The following is a 19549-nucleotide window of genomic DNA, read 5'->3' on the forward strand; positions in this document are numbered from 1 at the left end:
CAGGCCCTTTGGCCCATCGTGCCCATGCTGACAAAACAAGTATCCTCCTCATATCTCCTCTAAATCGTTTACCCCTTATCCTAATCCAACACCCACACTGACTTCTGTGGATAAAGGTGGGATCAAGGGTACCAGCAAACCCTGTGTAATGGTTGCTAGGGTAATGGAGACTTTCCCTAACAGAATTCTCAAATCACTATCTGAATATGGAAGTCAATATGTTCTTATGGAATTTACATGAAAAAATAATACAAATAAATAAACAAATTTTATTTTTCTTCAACTCACATTTCTTGATTCCTGCACAGATGACATGGCTTTGTATTGTGGGAATCATGATTCTAGGAATGCAGTTGCACCTCCTCACTCCCATAACTGTGGGGTTGCCTGTATAAAAAAACCTGGTTTTCAACATCTGTGACCTGCCTGTTCCCAGTCATAAGGTTCTGTTCATAAATGGATATCTGGGAATGGTCTGGGTTTGCCCACCTCCCTTCTCTGGGCTGTTGAAGACTCTGTCAATGGACCTTCACCACCTCGTCCTGTGGTTATGAAAAAAATAAACACTACCGCTTGTGCCAATGTTGAGGGTAGGCATTCCCGTGAATGTTAAGGCAAACCGGACTGATCTGAGGATCTGAGGAAAGTTGTGGAGGAGAGTTGCTCCTCTGAGCGTATCGGCACAGAATTTATTAAAGGTAAATTCCCATTGCTCTCCAGGATAGTGTATTGCACCGATGGGATGTGAGGCGGACTTGATGCCTGTATGTACATGAGCCCAGAGGGCTGGACGAGCAGTGGAGATCACGCACAAGGAAGTGCAAGTGTGACCGAGGGAAAATATCTTTTTAACAATTACAGCAGGATGCCAAAATTCAGGATGCACAGAAACAGACCCTGCAGCCCATCAAGAGTGTTCTATCAATCTATGGTCATAATACACTGATCCCGTTTTAACTCCGCCCACGTTCACATCAACTCCCACCTGACTCTGCAGCTCACCGACATACCAGGAGCAAGTTACATCAGGCAATTAACCCATTGTCCTACATGCCTTTAGGCTGTGGGAGGAAACCAGATCATCCAGGGTGAACCTGCACAGTCTCAGACAGAACGAGCAAACTCCATGCAGATAAATCTAGAGGTCAGAATTGAGCACAGGTCACCAGATCTATGTGGCAGCTATCCTACACATTGCATCACAGTGCCTCTGGGATCTGGCTTCAATTATGTGGTTCCACAATTACCAACCCTCAGTCCATCGGATGCCGTCCTGTCTATTTGCAAAAGAATTGCAAAATCCAAATTTCTGCCCTGACTGCTTATTTTCCCTTCCCAATCCCCAGTGTAATTTTCTGAGTCATTTGCTCTGAAGCTGTATTTTCCATGACAGCAGCCAGGAGGCAGACACTGCAATGAGACAAGTTCTGTTGGATTTGCTTGATGGCTTCCAGCAACATTCATTTAACTAGCTTAACATCAAGTCACCGAATGCTACGCTGTTTGCCGGACTGCTTGCTCAGATATCCATCTTCAAAACTATTCCACTTGGAACACTATGTGGTTTGGGCCTCCTTAACAATGCTGCCCTTAAGTTAAAACATGGCTGGATGCCCAGTATCGCTGGAAGTTGTCATCTGGTCCTACTTTTCTGTAATCATTTGCTCTCCTGTGATTCCAAGTCTGACATTCTCCGGTGACTGTTGGAGAAAGGAAGGTTGGAGATGGGGGATGTAGTGTGGGCTGGGATAGATATAGATTCAGATTACTCCCAAAGTATTGGCAACATCTCTGCCTTAGTAATTCCTCAGTTATGTTTCAATTTAATGCAACATGAATAGCTGAACATACTTGACTCAATATGTTGGCTATCTGAGAAATTTTATAAAGAAGGAGGGTTAAACCAGATGCTTAATGTTGCGATAGGAGCCTTTTCCCATTCATCATCACTGATTCCTCAAATCCCTGCCATCTGATTCCCTCCACACAGAGCTTCAAGTGACAAAGAAATTGCGGACGGAAAATTCAAGCTTTGTTTCTGAGAAGATTCCTTTTTTCCATTTATTTCCCGTACCCTTTCAGTTAAAATGTTACCTTGTTTTTTTTTTAAAAATGAATTTCATTAATGAGCTGGCTCTGGGAGTGACAACCCTATAGTTATTACTGCCATCACTACAGCAATTCAGAAGTATGTTATAGACCATGGGAAGTGGTTGTAATAAACCTCGTCAGGTCTAGCTAAGTGCGATGAGTTCAGATTCTGCAAGGCATTTCACCTACATGACAGTAAACAATGGGTGGTCTCCAAAAACCCAATACATTTATATATACTTCCATAAGGAAAATACAAGGCAGGCTAACTCTTGTGCACTCCACTACTACATTTCTATAGAGTACATCATCTGGCTAATGAGTAAGTGCTTCCCAAAGTCTGCAATTTGTGAAATATTCCTTATTCTTTAGTATTATTCTCCTTTTCCAGAAAGACACCGACTCTCTGCTATAGAATAGTTCTAACCTTATTCACCATCAAAACAAACTCTGGGCAGTGATATTCTGCAGACTGTTCAAACGTAGGAGATATCACTGCCTCAGGCTGAGGCCTGCACAGACACTTAAACAGTGGAGGTAATCTGATAGCTCTGAGGGGTGGATTCATGGAAAATCTCTAGTTCCCAACCCCAAACCCTAAATCTAACCCTAAAACACTTACGCTCTTACGCGATTTATCATGCCTTCAATGAATTCAGGGCTGGGACTGGCTGATTTTAGATTTAGCAATCATCTTCCTCTTCTGGCTCAACTAACAACAAAAGCATTCCAGTTATATTGGAACAATAAAATAGTTTGCAGGAATAAATATCAAAGATCAGAAACTGAACCAGGATAGGTGATCAGATATGTTGTCTGTGTGGTAGATTTCAGAAGGATGTCATCTGAATGCCCCAGACACCCAGGTGTGGGATGGGCTTGATGGATTAGCTGGTCTTTTCAGCCTCACACACAAAATGCTGGTGGAATGCAACAGGCCAGGCAGCATCTATAGGGAGAGGCACTGTCGACGTTTCAGGCCAAGACCGTTCATCAGAGTGCTTCTCCCTATAGATGCTGCCTGGCCTGCTGCGTTTCACCAGCATTTTGTGTGTGTTGCTTGAATTTCCAGCATTTGCAGATTTCCTAGTGTTTGCTTTTCGGCCTGTCAGTTTTGTATTTTACTCAAAGAAAACTTACACAAGACTTAAACATCTGTCACTTTCTGTTAAAGGGCATCGATATGAAACTCCGAAGAGTTGACACTGCAAATGGAGTTTTTCCATCACCTCATGCTTCTGATCAGAGCTGCCACTGGCTGTGACATTACAAGTGAAGGAGCCCACAGCACGATTTGAAGAACAGCAGGGAACATTTCCCAGTGTCCTGCCTAGCATTGTTCCTTCAACAGCACCTCAGCAGGAAAAAAGGTGTACCATGTAAAGATGCATCAAAATTGCCTATTCTATAGTTCAGGTTGAGTACCCCTTATCCGAAAATCCAAAACCCAAACACCTCCGAAATCCAAGTTTTTTTTCTGAGTGCTGACTTGACAGCACAAACGGAAAATTCCACAAGATGCTGGGAAGGCTCCCAGGCGATGCACAGGTCTCTGAGCACCACAGACAGTACTGAGAGGTGACCTCACATATATCATGAACAGAAGTTAATGGAAAATAGAAAGACAGCACATAAAGCAAAAAACCAAGGTCTCGATCATGCATTGAAAGAATGGATTCGTCAGCGTTAGAGTGAACACATGCCACTTCGAGGTATGCTGGTCATGAAGCAAGCAAAGATCGATCACGAGGTACTGAAGTTGAAGGTAATTGTGAATGTTCAGCAGGCTGATTGCAGAACTTTACGAAAAGACACAACATTTAGTTTTAAAGAGTCTGCTGATCACAAAGCAGCAGAGAAATTCATTGATGAGTTTGCGAAGATCAACGCTGATGAAGATCTAACACCAGAACAAGTCTACAAAGCTGATTATTTTCATACCTTACATAAAACCTAAAAAACATAAAATACAAATACAGTGTGTTGTACCCTTTTAATCAAAACACGGCCTCATAGGTGGAGACTGAAAGCCAACTGTTGTTTGTTGTTGTTCAACAGCTGATTCAGGTTTTCTCCCAATACTGCTGTGCTGCTTTCGTTACTCTGCACACATTATATCTTCATTATATTAATGGTATGTAATAATTTTTACTGTGAAGTACCTACAGTATGTGTGATGAACAAGTGTTAGACCCAAGCGTTTCGGATAAGGGGGACTCAACCTGCACTGCCTACACAGGTCACAGAGACATGTAGGACTGAATCAGGTCCTTGGACCCACTGAGTCCACGTTGATCCTACACCCCCCATTCATGACTGCTACTGTGTGTAGTTTGTTCCAGAAACGCTGCTAATTTCTGAAGGGGGTTGAATGATAGTAAAATTATTTTGCATAACAAATCATGACTCATGGTTGCCTTTTTACAAAATGTAGAAGATATTTTGAACCATCAAAAAGTATGCTTGGTGCTTTCTTACCCTGGGCAACTCAAAGCTCTTTGTGATCAATGATGTCAATGAAAGACACTTTCTGACTGTTCCTCCTTTGATCTGAAGCACACCTGATCTTTCTCATCTCAGCTCCTTCCCCTCCAATTTGCTGGGAGAAATTTACATTCCATGTCTGTTTCATCTGCACTAAACCACTTGCATCCGTTTGTAACCTTTCAATCTGAAGTTGGTAACATCAGCCTGAGAAAGCAGACCTCGACTGAAGATTGAAACCATCTTCGGGCTTTGATATGCACCAACTCGTGGACTGTAATAACTTAGCACACTTGTTTACGTTCCAATAACTGGAATCAGATGGCAGGGATCAGCCACTTCAGTTACTCTCTATAAATTATCCTAGTGTCAGTGTAACCCTAGCATGGTCATTCAGTGCAAGTGTTTTAATTATGTACACTTTGTGTTAAAATGACAGTGCAATTTCCAACAATTCACTTCAAGAGGTTTATGGTAAGGTCTACATTTTCACACCAGGTAGGTTGAGCCTCCAGGGGGGAGAGGAGCAGGTCACGGACTGGTCAATATTAATAGAAGGAGCAGGCATTAGCTTCCCTCGAGCCAGGGTCCATCTGCCAGGACGATGACTGGATAATTTACTAATGTTTCTGGATAACCTGTGGAATACATGACTTAAGATGACTTACAGCATTTCATCCAAATTACGTCTTTCCATTAGGAAGGTGCTTAGCACTGGAAAATGCTGCAGAGCATTTTTTGAACAGATTCGTTGGAATGAGTTAGCAGGGAAGCTAATTGAAGTAAACAAGATAATTGCGTACAAGAGACAACCAAATATGGTCTCAGCTTTGGTTTCTGCAATGGGTTTCTGGGGCTGACAGTCTAAAATTAGATTCAGTCTGTTCCTGGTTGTTCCAGGATGGGTAAATTACTCAGGTGAGTTCCACACCAACTGCCCTGTATTCATGAGTCAGGAAAAGGTTAAGATTAGCCCTTGCTATATTGTCTTTTCCCTGCACTGCATCCCCTTGTTTGGGAGTGAAAAGGCATTGCCTGATATGGAGAAAAGCTGCTTTATGCCCCTGATGTTAATCTGCAGGTGGCTTTCAAACACCACTGCAGAATTACATGAAGGGTTGAAGGACGGGGATGGTGGATGAGCAGGTGGAAATCATGTCAGAAGCACCACTCATTTTGCTCTTTGCTCTGTATCTTCAAGCTGTGCATTAGGCACTTGGTTACTGGCCTTACTGTATATGGTCAGAGATGCACGTAAAGGCCAGTTCCGAATAGATGGGGAACAATGAGTAAGGGCTGCACTCAGGTGCGTGAGGAATGGATGGGGGGGGGCACTGTGGCACAGCTATCAGAGCCACTGCCTCACAGCGCTAGAGATCTAGGTTCGATCCTGGCCTTTGCCGAAGTTACAGGGAGTGTGTTTGTTCTGTCTGTAGTCATGTGGATTTCTTCCAGGCCTGTGGTTTCCACCCACAACCCAAAAATGTACAGCCATTGTAAATCACCCCAGGTGTGTGGATAAGGAGTAGAATCCGAGTGGGGCTGATGGGAAATAAAAAATGTGAAGATAATCGCCAGCACAGTCTCATTGGGCCGAAGGGTCTTCTAGTGTGTTGTACGACTATATATCAACACGGGGATTGCTGCCAGCCTCATCCACAAAGATGAGCAAGTGTTCCTCCAGGGATGAGAAAAGAAAATCACACTGACTGCCCAATAACAGAGTCTGTTTGGAGAAAAAAAACTGTAGACAAAGCAATGCCCTGGTCCTGTGGTGAGGTGTTCAGAATATTGAACATAGAACATTGCAGGACAGTACAGGCCCTTCGGCCTATTCTAAGATCAATCTAGCCCTTCCCCCCTATATTGCCCTCCATTTTCCTATCATCCATGAACCGATCCAAGAGTTCCTTAAATGTCCCTAATGTATCTGCCTCTACCACTGTCCATGCACCATGTTCCATGTACCTACTAACATCTGTGTAAAAAACTTTCATTAATGCAAATATCTAATCAGCCAATCACGTGGAAGCAACTCAGTGCATAAAAGGAAGAGATTGAGTTATTTCGACCGGGCATCAGAATGGTGAAGGAATGTGATCTCAGTGACTTTGACCGTGGAATGATTATTGGTGCCAGACAGGGGTGGTTTGAGTATCTCAGAAACTGCTGATCTCCTGCGATTTTCACGCACAACAGATTCAGTGAGTGGCAGTTCTGTGGACGAAAACACCTTGTTAATGGGAGAGGTCAGAGGGGAATGGTCAGACTGGTTCAAGCTGACAGGAAGGCAACAGTAACTCAAATAACCACACATTACTACTGTGGTGTGCACAACACATTGAACTGTGAAGTGGATGGGCTACAGCAGAAGACGACCATGAGCATATACTCACTGGCCACATTATTAGGTAAAGGAGGTGCCTAATAAAGTGGAGACTGAAAATATGCTCCCTTGTATTACCCATAAAACATCCCCCTTGTTTAGGTCAGGGAAAACAAGCACACCTGTAAATTCAGCAACATCCTCTAATTTAAGCCCATACACTTCCACCATCTTCCCAAGAGCTCTCTATCATAACACCCTCAAGCCCAACTGGCCTCAGGCAGAAGGAAGTCGTCATCATCGCCATACTTCCAGCTGAGTCCACAACCAATGTGATGCAGTTCCCCCTACAGCAAATGCACTCCTTCCGTGGGTCAATACCTCTCTCTCTCTCACACACACACAAACACACACTTATCTTGTTCTTTTTCCCCGCATTAGAGAGATCATATAACACAGGGAGAAGAGCTGGCAAAGAGGAACCATCAGAAATATCAAACCAGAAGCTTGCCAAATATTCACAAGCAAAGGAAATCTCCCACTCCTGACTGATGTTTACCTCTCAATCAATCTTATTTAAACCAGTTTGACTGATTATTTATTTCATTTTATGTCTGGAGGCCTGGTCTGTATAGTTGGTATCTGTTTCCTACATTACATCTATGACTACACTTTTTGTAAGCATTTCTTTAGCTCCAAAGTAATTTGGGAAAAACAGAGGTCATGACAGGAAGAATACAAATTATCCCAAATCTAAATGATTTGAAACAAAATACTATTCAACCCGCCAGTATGGGCAAAAACTCCACCTCTTCTCTGTTTACTAACCTTTAAATAACTTCTGTTGCCATGACCTGATTAAAAAATGCTCTGCACCTTAATTTTATCAACAACCCTCCTACACACTTCTACATCAAATGTCCTTTGAGAATTCATCCTTATCTACAAGATTTCACCAAAGATTTTGATATTTTCTCAACAAGGATATCAATAAAAGATTATTTCCTGTGACTCATATCTTTCATGCTAACAGTCCAGAGCTCTGCATCTTCTCTTAAAACACAAGATATTCTGCAGGCGCTGAAAATCTTGAGTAATACACACACAATACCGGAGGAACTCAGCAAGTTAGGCAGCATCTATGGAGGGAATAAATTGTCAACATTTTGGGGCAAGTCTCTTCATCGGGATTGAAAAGGAAGGTGGGGAAAGAGGAAGGAGTAAAAGCTGGCAGGTAATAGGTAAGACCAGGTGAGGGGGAAGGGGGGTATGAAATGAGGAGTTGGGAGGAGATATCTGGAAGAAATAAATGGCTGAGGAAAAAGGAATCTGATAGGAGAGGACAGAAGACTATGGAAGAAAGAGGAAGAGGAGAACGAAAGGGAAGTGATGAGTAGGTAAGGAGAAGGGGTGCGAGGGAAACCAGAATGGGGAATGGGAAAAGAGAGAAGGAGGGAGGGGGAGAAATTACCAAAAGTTAGAGAAATCAATGTTTATGCCATCAGGTTGGAGGTTATGCAAACAGAATATGAGTGATTGCTCCTCCAACCTGAGTGTGGCTCCATCACAGCAGTAGAGGAAGCCATGTCAGAATGGGAATGGGAAGCAGAATTGAAATGCGTGACCACCAAGTGATCCTGTTTTTGTAGCAGATGGAGCAAAGATACTGGGCGAAACAGTTCCCCCAATCTGTATGGGATTTCGCTGATGCAGAGGAGGCTGTACTGGGAGCACTAGATACAGTAAATGACCCTGAGTTTCACCTCCACCCACTTTCTTATTCTGGCTTCTGCTCCCTTCCTTTCCAGTCCCGATGGAGAGTTTCAGTCCAAAATGTTGACAGTTTATTCCCCTCCATAGAAGCTGCCTGACCTGCTGAGCTCCTCCAGCGTTACATATGTGTTGCTCTGTATCTTCTGTCTGGCTGGCTGATCCTTTTCCCATTTGCAGATACATTGCAGTCCCCTGTCACTATGCAACACATACTTAAAGCTCTTTGGAAGGTATGACCAACAACTGGACCCTCAGACTCATCCTCCCTGGATTCTCTCATTTCTGGGAGGGGGTACCTACTGTCAGAGCATTTTTTACTGAGTTCAATATTTACCTTGATCGATAGTAAACTTATTCCAAATGCTGCAATTCTCTAACTTGGATGTTGGATTCTTCACGTTAATTCCTTCAAAAAGCTGGTGGCTAACTTGAAGAACTCAAAGTAGCTTTGTAAAGATGAAAATCTTGCTTGTCCATTTCAGAAGGAAGTTAAGATTTGAGCCAGATTGCTGAGGATTGGAGTCACCTGGAATGTCCCAGACACCTTAATGAACCCAGATGGGCTTTTACAATAATTTGATCTTCTCATGATTTCCATTACTAATTGTTATGTTTTGATTCAGGTTTGCTTAATGAATTGAAGTTAAGCTCCACAGCTGTTGGGCTGGCATTTGAACTCTTACTTGCCATTCATTAGAACAGTTCTCCAGATTAGCCCAGTAACACAATCCCTAAACTAACATCCCCAGTCAATTGAAACGGATGGCTGGATTCCACAATTTTATTATGAAAAAAGTGAGGCATAATATTAATAGTGAAAATTGTTACATCCAGGTCTTTCTCTATATTTCCATGGGTGGGATTCAAATTTATATCTCTGGATTATTCAGATAGGCTATGGGGTGCCTAGCGCAGTATCTTGGCCAATCAGATAATTTTGCCTTTAACAACATGCATGTAGTTCTAATGAGGCCATGTCCTTAAATTGTTGAACATGTTGTTCATCTTTTACAAGAACAGGGTGTTTCAAAGCAGGGAAAACAATTAGAGGAGTTGTGTTATGCACCTGCAGAGAGCACACCACTGATGGGGAGTGTGTCTCTAAGGAGTTCACATTCCTTCCTCCCAGCTTGAGTGTGATGAATAAATCACACTCCGGCCAGTCCAGGCTTTAAACAGAACAATAATTCCCCAAATAATGAGGTCAGCAAGGTACAGAGAAAATGTGAAGAGAAGCAACATTTAGCCTACAGAAAAAGTGATCAGGGTGAATTTTTAGCAAGGAGTAATAACAAACTGAGTGCTTATTAATAATTGCAGTGGGGTAAAGTCAGCTATTCCAGGGTTTGGGGAAGGAAGGAACAGGGGACATACAGGTAGGTACATCAGGACTGTAGACAGCCATGTTCATGAAGGCAGCTCCCTGCTGAGACAACAAGAGTGTGGAACATAGCTCAGTGTCAGCACAACCCCATGGCTCAGGGCCTTCATCAAAAGACTGGGTTCACTAAGTAAAATTTATTGCTGTGAAGGGAGATCTCCAAAGTATGGTTCACATTGGTTGGGGACTAAGTCAAGTGGCTGGGAGCATTGAGACCATTTAGTTACTGACCTGAACAAATGAATTGATTATTCCCATCTGTTTGTGATTAATTTCCTCCCATTTTTAGCTTAAATCTCAATGAGGAAGATTCACCAAAGTAGCTAGAGAAATGGTAAACTGTCCTGTGTTCCTTGGGATAATGGACACTTTCCTTTAACATCAGCTTGCATCATGCCACGGTAAATTCCATTCACTATGTGCCCTACCGTGAGCTCTACAACCTCAGGAAATGTCTCCTGATCTGATCTGATCTGAAACTCCCTCTATCGTATCCTATCAGGTACAGTGTAAGTTGGAGTTCGAGTGAAGCTCTGTCTAAACATTCCTGAGGCAGTACAATAAATCTCGGGAACAAACAAAGATTCAAAGTACATTTATTATCAAAGTAAGTACAGTGGTCCCTCAGTATCTGCGGGGGATTGGTTCCAGGACCCCCCGCGGACACCAAAGTCCGCAAATGCTCCAGTCCCTTATACAAAATGGCGTAGTATTTGCATATAACCTATGCACATCCTCCCGTATACTTTAAATCATCTCTAGATTACTTATAATACCTAATACAATGTAAATGCTATGCAAATAGTTGTTATACTGTATTTTTTAGGGAATAATGGCAAGAAAAAAAGTCTGTACATATTCAGTACAGACGCAACCATTGTAGCTCTTCTGGGAACGCTGATGCTGCCTCGGCATCAGCCAATGCCAATTCTCCCGTGATCTTTAAGTTCTTGAGGCTGTAGCCACTTACATAGCCAGCCACCCATCCCTTACTAGCCTTAAACTCCTTCCTCTCGTTCACAACACAAGTAGCGAACGAACGAGACACGAGGCGAACAATGCTCAAACAGTGAGTGCTGGAGAGAGACTGAGGATCTGTGAAATGATGGGAGGCTACAGCAGGGTATGCCAACACATTACTTCATTTGCCTGGATTCAGCGTAGTGCTCGGCAGGCGGCAATTTCAAGTTTTGCTTTTTGAAACTTTCTGGAATTTTTTTTTCCGAATACTTTCGATCCGCAGTTGGTTGACTCTGCGGGTACGGAACCCACGGATACAGAGGGCCGACTGTATGCAATATACAGCCCTGAGATTCATCATCCCACAGGCAACCGTGAAACAAAGAAAACCATGAAACTCGTTCAAAGAGAAACATCAAACCCACCCCCACCCCACGCGCAAAAAGGAACAAATCACACAAGCAGCAAAAAAAAGAGCCTAAAACACAGAATATAAAACGCCAAACCACAAAGTTATCATAAATGTCCAGGCGTGTTCAGTTCAGCTCAGTTCACCCTAACCCAGCGCTGCATCTTCATTATCTGCAGGCCACAGAGCCAGCCTGTCTCAATCAAAATCACACCAAAAAAAAAGAGCAACCAGAAACCATAAACATGAACTACAGAGTCCAAACCACAGAATGCGTCGATTAAACCTTGCCCAAGACCCAGAACTCCAGCGCCATCTTCCAGCAGCATTGGGCAAGAGGGAGAGAGAGACCAGTCGTATGCCGACACGTTCCTCTGGGAGCAGCGGGCAAGAGGGAGAGAGAGAGAAACCGGTAACATGCAGGCAATCGTCGCTGAACACCCACCCTCCTTCCACTCTCATCCTCGTTGGTTTCAATCTTCCTCGACACTTTAGCAAAATCGGCGAGAAATGGACTCCACCATGGGCCTGCTCCTTGGCCTCCAGGCCCCACATTTTGCTTGATATCTCACTGAACTCACTCGGGGACAGCAAAGTGCCAGATTGCTCAATCGGCCCAAAAACACCTTGTAGATCATAGGCTCCAACAGTAGCAGAACCACAATTGAAAGAAGCAGAAGATGTAAAAGGAGTGAAAGAAGTAGCTTGGTGAACCGCTTGGAGTTCGTTGCCCTCGGTCGCATTGTTTTTGCATCTTCATCTGCCAAACACGCAGAGGATGGTTAGTCAGTTGTATTTCAATCATATAGCAAAGTCACTGGACTCTTTTATATGATCATCTGATTCTGTTATAATCATTTGAACTATGCTGCAGTCAACTGGGTCTGGTGTCATTCAATCATTCTGTTAGTTGACATTATTATGTGTCTAATATATGGTCAATCTGACCCTCTGAAGGCCCTATTCTCAGTCAGCTTACAGTCCTGCCATATTGTCTGTATTCTCAGTACCCTACCATCACTGTGTAAGTCCTACCCTACCTTGTCCTCCCAAAGTGCAACGCCTCACACTTGTTAACATGAAATTCCATCTGCCAATTTTCAGCCCATTTTTCCAGCTGGTCCAAGTCTGCTCTCCATTCACAGCTGAACCATAGCCAGTGTTCAGCAGATGCACATCCTGGAGAAAGGCCAAAAACTGGAATTCCAACCATTCACTCACAACTGGATGTCTTTAGCAAATGGGCTCTCAGCATCTCACAGTGTGATAGACATGCCAAAGGCTGATGTGAGTTAACCCATCTTAGGCTCAGGATGATTGTGTTGGCAAGACCCAGTTGCTCTTTCATGGCTCAGGGTAGCCTTATGTCTCAGAGGGTCCTAAACCAGGAGTTAGTGCTATCATTCACAAGTTAGTGCAATCATCTTAAACTGGTCATCAAAATCATCCAAGACTGAAAATGATTACTTTTGCTGCAAACTCCCAACCCTCCACTTGCTGGGCAATAAGTGGGTATCTTGTTGACCTACCTCTACCACCCACCCTCTTGGTCACTCCATGCCCGATCACCTATCCTCTTTCTGCACATGGTGCCGTCCGCTGGCCCCGAGCAGTTCAGACTGGAGGCGCCACATGAACCCTTGGTTTCAGCCAATTTATGAGGGAAGACTGGAGAAGAGTGAGATCATTGGCTTTGAGAGGAGGAACACAGGGAACTTCATGGAGGAAAAGGCATATTGAACCAAACCATGAGACCAAGATGAGGGGGAGAGGTAAGGGCAAAGGAAGTCAGTTATGTTCAGATTCAAAAATCAAAAAGCTGCAGATGCTAGAAACCTAAAATAAAAGCAGAAAACTCTGGGAATACTGCATGGACAGGCAGAATCAATATGACAGAAAGAGTCAACTTTTCAGATTAGTGACCTTCCATCAGCCTCATCAGGTTCTGATGAAAGCCCGTCAACCTAAAAGGATGAACACGTTCTCCCTCCGCAAATTCGGCCCGACCTGCCGAGATTCCTCCAACAGTTTCTGTGTATATCTCTTGTCTTTCAACTTTACGGACTGTGAAGAAATGATAGAAAGGCAGCAACCAGTGTACGTCCATCCAAGTTTTTCCCTTCCCATCAGAGAGCTGCGGAGTGAGCTGACACCCATCTCGCACCATCTTCCAAAGTATTTTATTGCACTCATAAATCTGTCATTATTTTTAAAATATTTCTTATATTTCAAATACAGTTCCCTTCCAACTTTCCCCCAGCCTCTCCATTATTTGATTACACTCTGTGTCCCTTTGCCATTGTTGTATAATACCCACTATTACTTTCTATGTTTATTCTCCATTTCTCTGTGTAATCTGATAACTCTTGAGTTGAACACTCTACAATTCCACATTATCCTGCCTGTTACTCTCCATTATAGCATTTTCTTCTGTAACAGTCTCCTCATCAATTAGAAAAGCCCAGACAGTTTCTTTCCCCTTGGGGAGAGAAGAAGGGGGGAGGTTTTTACAAGTCTTGCTCTCAATAAACATTCCTCTTTTCATGGGGAGAACAGATATGTTGCTGACCCTCTGGCTGCCCCTAAGCTGGAGCTTGCTTACCTCAGCGGAAGGCAGTAGTGCTCCAAGTGGGATGTGTCGTTGTACTGGGGAGGTTCACACTGTGCCAAAGGCAGCCTGTGATTGATGAGTTTTGTCATGACTGTGGTAGGTAAGAGCAGAATGGCCAATTACACTCCCTCTCTCCTGCGCATGGTAATAAGGGCTGGAAGGCCGAAGGCTGCTTATAGGCATCGAAATGGCTGCGTTAATGAAACAGTGGAGAAATGACAGCATGGGCGGGTGGTCGAGATAAGAGGTCAGAGGGCAAAAATATCCTGGCTGAGAGTTGCTAACTAATGAAGCAAAGCAGCCAGCACTTGTTTAAACTTTATTAGAAGAAAAGAGAACAACAAAATCAGTGGTTGAAACACAACTGTTGACAAAGCCACACTTTCAGAGGAAGGTCCAGGCCATTGTGCTTTGGAATGAGAAAGGACAGAGGCCCCAGTCTAGTCATTAAACACTCACTAAACGAAGGAGACAGGGCCAAGGTTCAATAACATATCTAGTTACTGTCACCACAATTCCCTTCACATGCAAACTCCGGAAAATATATAAAATAGAAACCTGCAAGCAACCTTAAATTAATATTGCTCCTATCACACATTCAGAATGGGCCAAGTGCTTTGCAGTCAGCAAAGTATTTTTTTTCATCAAGGAAACTTGACAGCCAATTTGTACAGTCGACGTTTCAGATCGAAGCCTTTCATCAGGACCGGAAAAAAAGATGAGAAGTTAGAGCAAGGAGATGGAGGAGGGGAGGAAGAGGTACAAGGTGGCAGGTGATAGGTGAATCCGGGAGAGGGGGAGGGGTGAAGTGAAGAGCTGGGAAACTGATTGGTGAAAGAGATGATGAGCTGGAGAAGGAGGAATCGAACAGGAAAGGACAAAAGGCCTTGGAAGAAGGGGAAATGGGAGGAGCACCAGAAGGAGGTGATGGGCAGGTTAGGAGATGAGGTGAGAGAGGGAAACAGGAATGGGAATGGTGAAGGGGTGGGGGGGGGGGATGCAATTACCGGAAGTTTGAGAAATCAATGTTCATGCCATCAGGTTGGAGGCTACCCAGACAGAATGTAAGGTATTGCTCCTCCAACCTGAGTGTGGTCTCATCGCGGCAGTAGAGGAGGCCGTGGACCGGCACGCCAGAATGGGAATGGAAAGTAGAATTAAAATGGGTGGTCACCGGGAGATCCCGCTTTTTCTGGCGGACAGAGTGTAGGCACAAGCGAAGTGGTCTCCCAGTCTACGTCGCATCTCACCGATATACAGGAGGCCACACCGGGAGCAGCATATAATGTAGACGACCCCAACAAACTTACAAGTGAAGTATCACCTCACCTGGAAGGACTGTTTGGGGCCCTGAATCGTAGTGAGAGCAAAGGTGTAGGGTACTTAATCTGAGGGAGGTGATGGGCAGGTAAGAAGATGAGGTGACAGAGGGAAACAAGAATGGGGAATGGTGAAGAGGGGGGTAGATTAACCACATGCCACAGCAGTGGTGTGCAGAAGGACATCCCTGAATGCACAACAAGTCGAACCTTGAACCGAATGGGCTACAGCAGAAGACCACAAACATACACTCAGTGGCCACTTTATGAATTACAGGAGATACCTACCAGGATTGAGTCCCAGCTGAAGGAGTTACGAGGCAGCAGTACCAATTGTTGTACCGCTGTGCCACCACAAATCAGCTTCATTGACTGTACGCAACAAGCAATATCTCTAGGGGAGCTCAGCACCTCGAGCAGCATTCGTGGAAGAAAAGGAATTGTCACCACGAGAGTGGAGAGGGGAGATGGCCAGTATAAAATGGAGAACGGGAGTGTGAAGAAAAGATTGGAGGACCGAGGAGAGGCGTAACTATGTTAGGCGGGTTGTGTCAGGAAGGGAGGGGGAGCAGAGGTCACTTTAGGATGCTAGGTGGAGGCAGACAGAGAAAGAATGGGCAGTGTGACAGCCACTGGTGGGAAATAATCAGGAACTCAAAGGGCTGCCAGTTCTGATAGGTAAATGAGAATGAGAGCAATTAGGAGAGATGTGAATGGAGATTGACACTGGCATTGACTGTATTGTGCTCTGGGATGTCCTGAAAGTTGGGTATATAAATACAAGCTCTTTCCCTCTGGTTCAGTAAACAATGTTCACAGAGAAAGTCTCTGCTCTGTGCTGGCCCCATTATCATCCGGTTTAGAGCCCAACAGCACTGATTGGAACAGGACAGAGCCACGGCTAATTGCATTCCTCGCTCAGCTCGTGTTGTGGAGCTCCTAAACTTTGGAGCCAATCAGCTTACTCACTGAGAGCTTCAGCAAGCTGAAACAAGGGCAGGCATAGAAGGATGCTTGAACACCAAGGTTACCACGGGTAGACAGGAATGCAGAGCTGACATTGCCGTGAGATCAACCATGATCTTATAGAATGGCAGAGCAGGCTCGAGGGGATGAGTGCTTTATCCCAGCTCCTAATTCATATATATGTCTGAAGAATCCCTTCCCCCAAACAAAACAAATTGAACATTAAAGCAACCTAGGTTGTGGTACACACACAGAATCCTGGCATTCATTGCCTGGGGTTGAATGACCACAAATAAAGCAGTGAAACTCCAGAGACTTAGAGATGTCCTCTTAGCCCTCAAGACTGCACACGGCGGTTTCACCCCTCAGCAGGTCGACATGATCTTTTACTCAGATTAGCATCATTTTTTAAAAGTGTCATCCAGGTATTTGGAACCCCTGAGGAGCTATCATCAGATATGCGACCAGCTTAACAAAAAAACCTTCACCTGGAGGCTGAGTAGAAATTGACTTAGCCAGAAATATGCATGCTGCAAAACTTCAGGATTTAGTATCAGTAACAAATATCTCTTAGATGAACCTTCTTGTTTGGTTGAGACAATGTTTTTCAGAATCAGTATCAGGTTTATTGTCACTGACTTTGATGACATGAAATCGTTTTGCAGCAGCAGAACAGTGTCAAAACATAAAAATTACCACGAGTTACAAACACCACAGATGGCCCCCCAGGAACACACACAAATTGCTGGAGGAACTCAGCAGGCCAGGCAGCATCTATGGAAAAGAGTAAACAGTCAATGTTTCGGGCCGAGACCCTTCAGCAGCACTGTGTGATGAGCCCATTGCTGGATGGCCAGGCACCTGAGCAATCACATTGTCAAGTTCATTGATGACACAACAGTGGTTGGGCTCATCACCAGCAACAGGGAGATTCCCCACAGAGATGAGGCCTGGTGTCAGGCAAATAACTCATCCTTAATGTCAGCAAGACAAAGGAGATGGGTGTCAGCTTCTGGAGTACTTGCACTATTCTCACCCCTCTTTAAATCAGTGGCACAGCAGTGGAAACTGTGAGCAGTCTCAAACTCCTGGGAGTGCACATCACACACAACCTCTCATGGTCTCAGAACACATCCTACACAGTCAGGAAAGATCACCAATGCCTCTACTTTCCGAGGAGGCTGAAGAGACTTCAGCCGGACTTTGCACATCAGTCCTCATTACCTTCTATAGGCGAGCATAGAGAGCATCCTAACAAGCTGCATCACTGCATGGTATGGAAACTGCACTGGAGCAGGCAGGAGGGATCTACAACGGGTAATTAAAATTGCCCAACATTTCACGGGCACCAGCCTACCCACCATCAAAGACAGTCAGTATATACAGAAAGATTCTGGAAAAAGGCCAGCAATGTCATGGAGGATCCCAACCACCCTGCTCATGGACTATTTGCCCCTTGGGAGGGGCCTGTGCAGCATCCACACTGGGATCGCCAGACTCAAAAACAGTTATATCCCCCAAGCCATCAAGCTGATAATCACCTCCACCCATTAACCCACTCCTCCACACCTCCCACCACCATTAACTTTACCGTTTCCTCAGTCACCTTATGTACAGGCACTCCTTATCAATCAAACTATGAATATAAGCTAACCTTATGTATTTATATTTATTGTGTTTTTATTGTAGCCTCTATGATTATTGTGTTTTTATACTGCATTGGATCCAGAGTAACAATCATCTTGTTCTGCTTTATTCTAGTGTAATGAAGAAAAACAATAAAAAAATAAACAATCTTGAACAATCTAAATAAATAGTGCAAAATGTGGAATAAGAAAGTAGTAATCATGAAATTTAATAGCATTGGGGCTAATAGCATTCAGGCTCCTATATCTGTCCCTAATGGTAGTAATGAGAAGCGGGTATATCCCCAATGGTGAAGATCATTAATGATGGATGCCACTTTCTCAAGCCACTGCCTCTCGAAGATGAGACACTCACCTTTGATAGTGCAGGCTGAGTCTACTGCCCCTTGCAATCAATCCTGTACATTAGAGGCTCCATCCCAGACTATGATGCAACCAGTTAGAAAGCTCTCCGCCATGCATCTCTAGAAATTTGTAAGGGTTGTTGGCGACTTACCAAATCTCTTCAAGCTCCTAATGAAGTAGAGCTGCTGGTGAGCCTTCTTTACGATTGCATCAATATGGTGGGCGCAGATGGTGACGCAGAGGAACTTGAAGCTGCTCACTGCTGATCCCTCGACATCGCCTTCCTGAAGTCCACAATGTTGGGGGCAAGGTTGTTGTTCTTAACCAGCCGGTCTGCCTCACTCCTGTACGCCTCCTCGTCACCATCTGAGATCTTCCTAAAACAGTGGTGTCTTCAGTGAATTTAGAGATGCTGTTTGAGCTCTACTTAGCCACACAGGTTTGGGTGTAGAGACAGTAGAGCAGTGGGAACTTTGCACCGAGCTCCCTGTTCCTTTCACTCATCCTCTAAACTACAACTGTCCTGTGGCAAGTTTAAAGCCCACTGGCTTCTAAAAATTTCAATTATATTTCAATGGAATCGTGCATTACATTCTGAAATGTGGGGTGGAGTTCGGGGATGTGATAGCCATGTTGGTTCCTGCACACTACAGCGACTGCACCAGGAGACTCCAGTGTGAGCAGAAGAGAGAAGAGTGAAATCAGAATATGAACTATTCCAGCTCTTGTACTCCAACTGACCATTGAGAAGTTTTACCACAGACCCTCTGAATAGATGTAGTAACAGAGCACGTAGGGAATTGGGCAAGGACAGGGAGGTGATCCTTCCAGCCCTGTCCTCCTCCTCTCTTACTTGGTCAGCTTTGGAGCACTGTTAGGCCTATCACCCCGGCGACACTTGCATCCTGGCCTAGCCCAGAGGAGCTACCTGTCTGACCAGCCCCCCCCCCCCCCCCCCGGTTTGACACAGGCATGGGTTGACTCCTGAACTCTAGGTCAACACTACTGGGCTCCTCGTGCCTGGGGTCAGTCACTGGTACAAGGACCAGGAAATTCCATTTCGATGTTTTGAGCTCTGTAACCCAGCAGATGCCACAGATGGGTCAATAGGAGAGCAGTCAAAAGACGGGCAGATGAGCACCAGTACAAAGAAGCCTTACTTTAATCGTACAGAGCTTTCACTAGACCACACCTAAGGTACTAGGTGGAGTTGTCGTCCCTTAATGCAAAGGTACAAC

General features: G+C 44.4%; 1 long non-coding RNA gene across 3 annotated transcripts in view; it reads right to left on the reverse strand.

The window, feature by feature from the left end:
• The window catches only part of LOC132385238 (uncharacterized), a 237053-nt gene that overhangs the window by 192953 nt on the left and 24551 nt on the right, over positions 1-19549 (reverse strand). Inside the window, exon 2 of one of the 3 annotated variants that reach the window (XR_009509117.1) lies at positions 18463-18688. The exons of 1 other annotated variant lie outside the window; for it this stretch is intronic. This is a non-coding gene — a long non-coding RNA (uncharacterized LOC132385238). Of the gene's footprint in view, positions 1-14026; positions 14121-18462; positions 18689-19549 lie in introns of those variants that run through there. One more of the 3 variants, XR_009509116.1, reaches the window with a different exon arrangement.

This window comes from Hypanus sabinus, chromosome X2 (assembly GCF_030144855.1).
Source record: "Hypanus sabinus isolate sHypSab1 chromosome X2, sHypSab1.hap1, whole genome shotgun sequence".
Taxonomy (NCBI): Eukaryota; Metazoa; Chordata; class Chondrichthyes; order Myliobatiformes; family Dasyatidae; genus Hypanus; species Hypanus sabinus.